Here is a 9,625-nt window from a genome sequence, read left to right as displayed (position 1 = left end):
CTTTAAAAACACAGAAATCTTGTCATTTGTGACAACATGGATGAACGTGAAGGACATTATCTTGAGTGAACTAAACCAGGCACAGAAAGACAAACTGATGACCTCACTTATATGTAGAATATTTTTTAAAAGTCATACTCATAGAAACAAGGAGTTAAATGATGGTTACCAGAGACTGTGGGTGTGGTAATTGGGAAGATGTTGGTCGAAAGAAACAAAATTTCAGTTAAACAGGAGGAATGAGTTCAAGAGATCTACTGAACATCAAGATGACTATAGTTTATAACAATAGATTGTATACTTGAAAATTGTTAAGAGATTTTAAGTATTCTCACCACAAAAAAGTATGTAAGGTAATGCATATGCAAAATGACTTTAGCCATTTCACAATGTATATACACATATCAAAACATCATGTTGTACACCATAATATATATACAATTTTTACTTGTCAATTAAAAAAAAGAAAAAGTGGCGGGGCATGGTGGCTCACGCCTGTAATCCCAGCACTTTGGGAAGCCGAGGTGGGCGGATCACCTGAGGTGGGCAGTTCGAGACCAGACTGACCAACATGGAGAAACCCTGTCTCTACTAAAAATACAAAATTAGCCGGGCATGGTGGTGCATGCTTGTAATCCCAGCTACTTGCGACGCTGAGGCACGACCATCGCTTGAACCCAGGAGGTTGCGGTGAGCCGAGGTTGCCACATTGCACTCCAGCCTGGAAAACAAGAACAAAACTTCCTCTCAAAAAAAAAAAAAAAAGAAAAGAAAAAAGAAAAAGTAACTAAATGTACTGTATTTGTTAAGTGTACTGTGGTTGTAAAGGAGAATCCCTATTTTTAGGAAATATGCTGAGTATTTTCCCCTCAAATGGTTCGTAAATATATATACATATATCTAGTTTATACACAAATACATATGCAGATATAGATGATGTATTTTTAATGTATATATCAAAAGAGATTGAGAATGGTGAAGCAAATGGGGTAATCTGAGTAAACTCCTGCAAATATTTATGTTTAAAATAATTTCCAAACAAAAGTTTAAAAATTGGAGTTAAATCCTAAAAGTTATCTTTCACTCCCATCTCCTCTTCCAAGGAGTAAGCCAATATTAACAGTTTTATATGTGTATTTCTAGACCCATGTCTATGTTTTTTATTGAGGTAAAATATATAACATAAAATCTACTATTTTTAAGTGCACAGTTTAGTGCATTAAATACAAAATGTGGAACTCTTCTTGAATTTGTGTGTCATCCTTGTGCAGGGGCCAAGCCAATTTTGTCTGTATTATTCCAATTTTAGTATATGTGCTGCTGAAGCAAGTACTCCATGCATTTTTAAACATACATGTTCCAATATTATAAATGTAACCATATTGTACCAAAAAAGAAAATGAAAAAGAAAGATGTTCCTAGTAAAATGAGAACAGCTATTTCATCACCAGCAGAACTGCAGAAATGTTAAAGGAACCTCTTCAGGCAGAAAGAAAATAACTGATGAAAATTTTAATTTACACAATGTAATAAAGAACACTGGAAATGGCAAATATAAAAACATTTTTTTCCTACTTAATCTCTTTAAAAGATATTTGACTATTTAAAGCAAACATAACAAAGTCTGTGGAGTTCATTACCTACATAGAAGTAAAATATATTACAACAATGACACAGAGGACAGGAGGAGCAGAATGAAAGTATGCCGTTATAAGTTTCTTACACGTCATGTGAAATGACATAATGTTATCTGAAAGTAGGCTGTGATTAGTTAAATATTGTAAACCCTGGAGCAACCACTAAAAAGAAACCATAGAAAAGAAGAATTGCTAGTAAGCCAATAGTGAAGAGAAAATAGAATCTAAAAGAATTTGATTAACACAAATGAATAAAGGAACAAAGGAAAAAGAAAACATAAAATAGATGGGACAAATGGAAAACAAATATCAATATGGTAAATTAAAACTCAACCATATCAATAATTCTATTGAATGTAAGCGGTCTAGACACTCCATTAAAAGATTGTCAGATTGGGTAAAAAAAAGCAAGACCTAACTATATGTATGTTGTCTATAAGAAACTGACTTTAAATATAAAGACATGGACAGGTTAAAAAAAAGAATAACAAAACATTCCCCACAATGTTACAAAAAAGTAAAAGAATGTCATGCAAGCATTAAGCAAAAGTAAGAGAATTGGCTATGTTAATATTATACAAAGTAGATTTCATATTAGGCATCATAATGGGAAATGGATCAGAAAACACAACAATGCTCACAGAGCTTCAAAATATATGAAGCAAACACTGGTAGAAGTAGAAGAAGAAATAGACACAATTACAGTTATGAACTTCAACACTCCTCTCTCAATAATTGTTAAAATATGTGGGAAGAAAACCAGTAAGGATGCATGAAACTTGAACAACACTATTAACTACTTAAATTAATTGGCATTTATAAAACACTCACCCAACAACTGCAGAATAAACATTCTTTTCAAGTGTACACAGAGAATTTATCAAGATAGACCATATCAGGTCCATAAAACAAGTCTTAATACAGTTTAAAGGATTAATTTCTAAAATATATTATCTGACACCAATAAAAAAAATCACAAGTGAAATAAGAAAATATTTTGAAAGGCATGAAAATGAAAGCATATTCCCACACATATAAAAAGTGTGGGAATCATTTAAAGCAGTGCTAAAAAGGAAATTTATAACTTTTTTTTTTTTTTTTTTTTTGAGACGGAGTCTCACTCTTTCACCCAGGCTGGAGTGCAGTGACACAATCTCGGCTCACTGCAACCTCCACCTCCTGGATTCAAGCGATTCTCCTGCCTCAGCCTCCTGAGTAGCTGGGACTACAGGCATGTGCCACCACACCCGGCTAATTTTTGTATTTTCAGTAGAGACAGGTTTTCACCACATTGGCCAGGCTGGTCTTGAACTCCTGACATCAGGTGATCCAACCGCCTCGACCTCCCAAAGTGTTGGGATTACAGACATGAGCCACTGCACCCAGCCGGAAATTTATAAGTTTAAATACTTATGTTGGAAAGTAGAAAACTTTATAGTTAAATGTCTACATTTCCACCTTAAGAAAATAGAAAAAGAAGAGCAATTTAACCCAAAGTAAGTGGAAGGGAAGAAATAACCAGAAATCAATAGAATAATAAATGGACAAACAGTAGAGAAAATCAATGAAAACAAAAGCCAGTCTTTGAAAACACAGCTGGTAAATCTTTAGCCAACTTAAACAAGAAAAATAGATAACACACAATTACAAGTACCCAGAATGAACAATTTCTATACCCTACTAAAAGGATAATAAAGAAATGTTATGAATAAACTTAAAACAATAAATTCATCAAATTAGATAAAAATACATTCCTTGAAAGATCAGAACAACTAAAGCTCACTCAGAGAAATAATTTAAACATCCCTATTTATATTAAAGAAAGTGAAGTTGCAGTCATAAACCTTTCTACAATGAAAACCCATAGATTCAGAGGCTTGACTGATGGATTCTACTGAGTGTTTCAGGAAGGAATAAAACCAGTCCTGCACAAAAGCATAGAAAGAAGACTTTCCAGTTCACTTTATGCGGCTAGTTTTACCCTGATAACACTAGAAAAAGACATTTAAAAGGTAGAAAACTACAGACCAATATTTCTTATGAACACAGACACAAAAATCCTTAACAGAATTTCAGTAAATCAAATCCAGCTACATATAATAAAAGAATACATCATGAACAAGTGGAGTTTATCCTAGAAATGTAATATTGAGTAAACATGCAATATTGTAAACATGCAAAAATCAATAAATATAATTCATCATACTAGCAGACTAAAAAGGAGAAACTATATGATTCATATAGTTTCATCTTAAAAGGTGCAGAAAAACATTTGACAAATTTCAACACCCATTCATGATTTAAAACAAACAAAAAGCCCTTAGCAAACTAGAAATAGGAGAAAACTTTCTCAATGTAATAGAGGAAATCCACCAAAAACCTACAGCTAATGCCATAATTTAAAACTGAATTATTTTCTCCTAAGATCGGGAAGAAGGCAAGATGTTCCCTCTTGTCACTTCTATTCAGTGCGAGTTTCCAGTTAATGTTATAAGGCAAGAAACCAAAATAAAAGTCCTATCTTTGGAAATGTATATGTAAAATTGTCATTATGCACCAGCAATGTGGCTGTTGATACAGAAAATCCAAAGGAATCTACCAAAAAGTAACCACAGCTAAATAAGAAGGAAATTTAAACAACGTCACAGGATACAAGGTCAACATACACAAGTCAATTATATTTCTATATGGTAGCAACAAACAATTGGAAATTTACATTTTAACAATATGTTTAAAATGGCATTACAAAACATGATTATTTAGGAATAAACATAACAAAATAATGATGGTTTGTATAGTAACCAAATCAGTCTTTTCCTTTTCAGCAGTTTTCAGTTATCTACAGTCAACTACAATCCAAAAATATGAAGAAATTTTGAGAGACCCCATTCACACAACGTTTATTACAGTTTGTTATAATTCTTCTACTTTATTATTAGTTATTGTTACTCTCTTACTATGCCAAATTTATAAATTAAACTTTATCATAGGTAAGTAGCTATTTAAAAAAACATAGGCTATATAGGAATCAGTACTCTGCACAGTTTGAGGCATAGCTGGGGTTATTGGAACATGTCCTCTGCAGATAAGTGTGGGCAACTGCACAGAGAAAAGTCCAAGACTTTGCTGAGATAAATTAAAGAATATCTCAATAAATAGTGAGACACACATGTTCATAGTTCAGTTGACTTGGTATTAAGATGTCAATTCTCCCTAAATTGTGAGTCAGTGCAGTCCCAATCAAAATCAAGCTGAATTTTTTATGTAGAAATTTATATAGAATTGCAGGCGGGGCGCAGTGGCCCACGCCTGTAATCCTAGCACTTTGGGAGGCCGAGACAGGCAGATCACCTGAGGTCAGGAGTTCAAGACCAGCCTGGCCAACATGGTGAAACCCCTAAAAATACAAAAATTAACCAGGTGTGGTGGCGTGCTCCTGTAATCCCAGCTACTCGGGAGACAGGCAGGAGAAACTCTTGAACCCAAGAGGCAAAGGTTGCAGTGAGCCGAGATGGCACCACTGTACTCCAGCCTGGGCGATGGAGCGAGACTCTGTCTCAAAAAAAAAAGAAAAAAGAACTTTATGTAGAAATGCAAAATCCTAGAATAAGCAAAATAATTTTGGAAAAAAAAAAAAAGAACAATCACTGGTCAATTTCAAGGCTTACTATAAAGCTAAAATAAGATAATGGGATGTTAGCATAAGGATAGACATATAGATCCATGAAACTGAGAGTTCAAAAATAGGCCCACACATAAATAGTCAATTGGTTTTCAGTTTTCAATAAAAGTACCAAGGTATCAAAAGGGAAAAGGTGATTCTTCCTTCCTTCCTTCCTTCCTTCCTTTCTTTTTCTTTCTCTCTCTGTCTCTCTCTCTCTCTCTCTTTCTTTCTTTTTTTTTTTTAGACAGGGTCTTGATCTGTTAGCTAGGCTAGAGTTCAGTGATGTGGTCACGGCGTGCTGCAGTCTCAACCCCTTGGGCTCAGCCTCCTGAGTAGCTGGGGCTACAGGTATGTACTGCCACATCCAGCTAATGTTTTAGTCTTTTGTAAGGGGTCTCCCTATGTTGCCCAGGCTGGTCTCCAACTCCTGGCCTCAAGTGATCCACCTCAGTTTCCCAAAGTGCTGGGATTACAGGCTTGAGCCACCGTGCCCAAAAATGCCCTCAATGTTTGACACAAAATGTATTCTAGAAAAATTGACACAAAATGTATTCTAGACCTAAATGGAAAATCTGAAACCATAAAACTTCAGCAAAACAGAAGGGAAGACCTTAGTGATTGGGGCAAAGATTTCTTAGATGGGACAAAAAGTGTACAAACCACGCATTAAAAAATTAGCACATTGGAGATATCATCAAAATGTGAAACTTCTACTCTTCCATCTTATTTTTGTTGTTGTTGTTGTTGTTGTTGTTGTTGTTTAGACAGAGTCTCACTCTGTCACCCAGGCTGTAGTACAGTGTCACAATCTTGGATCACTGCAACCTCCACCTCCCAGGTTCAAGCAACTCTCCTGCCTCAACCTCCTGAGTAGCTGGGATTACAGGGACCCGCCACCATGCCGGGTAATTTTTGTATTTTTTTTAGTAGAGATGGGATTTCACCATGTTGGCCAGGCTTGTCTTGAACTTCTGACCTCAAGTGATCAGCCCACGTTAGCCTCCCAAAGTGCTGGGATTACAGGCATGAGCCATTGCACCCAGTCTCTTCCACCGTATGTTAAGTGAAATAAGCCAGGCACAGAAAGGCAAGTACTATATGATCTCACTCGTATGTGGAATCTAAAATGTTATTATCATAGAAGTAGAGAGTAGAATAGCAAGCAGTTACCAAAGGATGGGGAGAGGTCTCAAAAAGTATTACAGTTAAGAAAGTGAAAGGCAAAACACAGATTAGAAAAAAATATTTGCAAAATATATATCTATATAAAGGACTTATATCCAGAATTTGTAAAGACTCTCAAACTTCAATAATGAGGCACATTACTTGATTTTTTTAATTGGTAAAAGATTTGAACAGACATTTCCCCAAAGAAGATATACTAATGGCAAAAAAAGCACATCTAAAAAACACTTAACATTATTAATCAGTAGGGAAATGCAAATAAGACCACAATGGGCTACTGCTATACACCCTCTACAATGGCTAAAATTGTTTGAATTGGCAATATCAAATGTTGACAAGGTTGTGAAGCACCTGGGACTCTTATACACTGCTAATAGGAATGCAAAATGGTCCAGCCACTTTAGAAAAGTGTGTCAGTTTCTTATGAAGTGAAATACACATTTACCATATGATTCTGCAACTCTATTCCTAGATATTAACCCAAGAGAAACAAAAATGTATGTTCACTTGAAGACATAAATGTTCATAACAGCTCTCTTCATAATAATCCCAAACTGGAAGCCCATCAAAGGTCATCAGCAAGTGTATGGAAAAGCAAATTGTAGCACACCAGCTGGCAATATAAAGGAACAAAGTGATGCATGCAACGACGTACCACAATACATTATATTTTGCTTGTTATTGTTTTTACTTCCCCTCCCACCACACTTCTACCACTGTAAACTTGAAATCAGGAATCGTTTCCTTTTTTCCATCATATTTCCAGTGCCTAGCACAGAACATGATACTTAGTGGGTGCCCAGTAAATATTTGTTGCCCATGAAGTTCTTATTTATGCCAGATTTGCTTGTACAGTCTCGGGCAATGGGTTCTTTTCTCATGCACTCTGTCTTGGGGAAGACAACTAATTCATTTTCCTATAAAAGTACACTAACTCGGGCTGGGCGCAGTGGCTCACGCCTGTAATCCCAGCACTTTGGGAGGCCGAGGCAGGTGGATCACCTGAGGTAAGGAGTTCAAGACCAGCCAGACTAACATGGTGAAACCCGTCTCTACTAAAAATACAAAAATTAGCCGGGCGAAGTGGCAGATGCCTGTAATCCTAGCTACTTGGGAGGCTGAGGCAGGAGAATCACTTGGACCGGGAGGCCGAGGTTGCAGTGAGCCAAGACTGCACCATTAACTCCAGCCTGCGCGACAGAGTGAGACTCCATCCCAAAAAAAGAAAAGAAAAAAAAAACCACTAACTCCTTGTTTGATTACATTAATGCGTGTGTGTGTGTAAAATAAAGCTCCAAAAGTGAGCTCTTTTTTGTGGCACATTTCAGGGACTTCCAGCCTTCTGACTTCGGGATGACTGGTTGGCAGAGGGAATGAAAGCCCCTGGACTCCCACTTCCTCCTCCTTTCCTCTTGATCCACAAGAGGTTTGAGCCAAGGTTCTCTCAGCCCTCCTTTTTAGGCTCAGGCACTGTGCCAGCCCCAGCCCAGTCCCAGGGCTGAAATTATTTGCTCCTTTGCCCGAACTTTAGGAGCCAACTTGCAATTTGGCTTTTACAATATGTTCTGACTCTTTTGAGTGTGGTTTGGACTCATCAATATTCATGAGCTTGCAAAGAAGAGGTTCTAGTCCCCAGGGAGGCTGTGTGGTGGTAGAAGGACCCTTCCCTCAGTCTCACTATGGCACTGGCCAGGCTACCATCTGCACAGAGAATAGCTGTACAGATGCTTCTTGAAGAAATCCTTATGCTTCTTCCAGATGGAACAGACCTTTCATCCTTGAGTTTGGATATTTCAGCCTCCAGAGATGAGTACTCAGAAGTCCATGTCACCGTAGAAGATACTAAGTTTTTATCTCTTGGGGACTCTGATGTGTTTTTCATTCAGTTTTTTAAAAATGTGTTCCCAAGTCCCACATCCCACAGCAGCTAAGAAGAGATGCCAGGGCAGAGAGCAGTGTCCTCAGTGACAGAGGTTGCTGCAGTTCAGTGGCCTGGCAGCCAAGGACATTGCTTTTTTGGGGGGGTGGAATAGATTACTATTTCTGCTTGTGTGGGATTTTATTTCTGGTTAGGTCATGAACTTCTGATGCACGCACGTCTTTGCTTTTTTTTATTCAACTAATTCATTTTCCAATAAAAGTATACTAACTCCTTGTTTGATTACATTAACGTGTGTGTGTGTGTGTGTGTGTGTGTGTAAAATAAAGCTCCAGAAGTGAGCCCTTTTTGTGGCACATTTCAGGGACTTCCAACATATGAGGGCCTCCTTCTAGCTACAATAAGATTATAATGCTAGAATGATTCTTCACATTTTAGTACACACTGTGCTAGGCACTGCGTTACATGTTTTGCAAGGTTTATATGCTTTAATCCTTACAACACCCATGTGTGGTAGACTAGTATAGACCCACTTCACAGATGAAGAAACTGAGGTTTATTAAGACAAATTAATTTGCCCAAAGTCACCTCCAGGAATGACAGAGCTGGCTTTCAACCTCAGCGATCTGATGCCAGAACCATTCCTTTTATCTCCATGTCTTGAGACTGATGATTCAGTTCTCAGAATAAGACTATCCAACAGAGAGGAAGGACAGCAGCCACCTCTAATTTCATGTTATTGGCTGCAGATGAGCCACACACTGCTCTAAGGTAAGGGTCAAAGTGTCCGGACTCTGACTTAAGGTATTGGTTAATTTTTTGCAGATGTGACTGCTTTGTCTTTCTCAAATATCCTCTAACCTAGACCCACAGGAATTTGACAAAGGTTCCCATGGGATGAAGGGCCTGTGTGGTTTTCTAGGAGCCTATGAAGAACCACAGCTCTGGTGGGAGGACAGCTTTCTGCCCTTTTGAAAAAGCACTGGCAAGAGCTCTTCCTTCATTGGTTCATCAAATATGGTTAAGCAGCTGGGCATGGTGATTCACACTTGTAATCCCAGCTATTCAGGAGGCTGAGACAGGAGGATCACTTAAGGCCAGGAGTTTGAGACCAGACTGGGCAACATAGCAAGACCTTGTCTCCAAAGAAAAAATGTGGTTAAGTACCTCTTTCTGGTGTGAAAAAGACAACAACAGATCCTACTTTCATAGATCTTACAGTTTGGCAGAGAAGACAGACAATTAAATGAACAAATACTG

At 37.5% G+C, this 9,625-nt stretch overlaps 1 non-coding gene across 1 annotated transcript; it reads right to left on the bottom strand.

Moving 5' to 3' along the window:
• Positions 1-1,226: 1,226 nt before the first annotated feature.
• On the bottom strand, positions 1,227-1,333 carry LOC112135267 (U6 spliceosomal RNA). Its single transcript, XR_002916573.1, has one exon. It is a non-coding gene; the product is annotated as a U6 spliceosomal RNA (small nuclear RNA).
• Positions 1,334-9,625: the final 8,292 nt, after the last annotated feature.

This window comes from Pongo abelii, chromosome 8, assembly GCF_028885655.2.
Source record: "Pongo abelii isolate AG06213 chromosome 8, NHGRI_mPonAbe1-v2.0_pri, whole genome shotgun sequence".
NCBI lineage: Eukaryota > Metazoa > Chordata > Mammalia > Primates > Hominidae > Pongo > Pongo abelii.
Note: the sequence above shows the minus strand (reverse complement) of the source record. Positions and strands in the feature narration are given on the sequence as shown.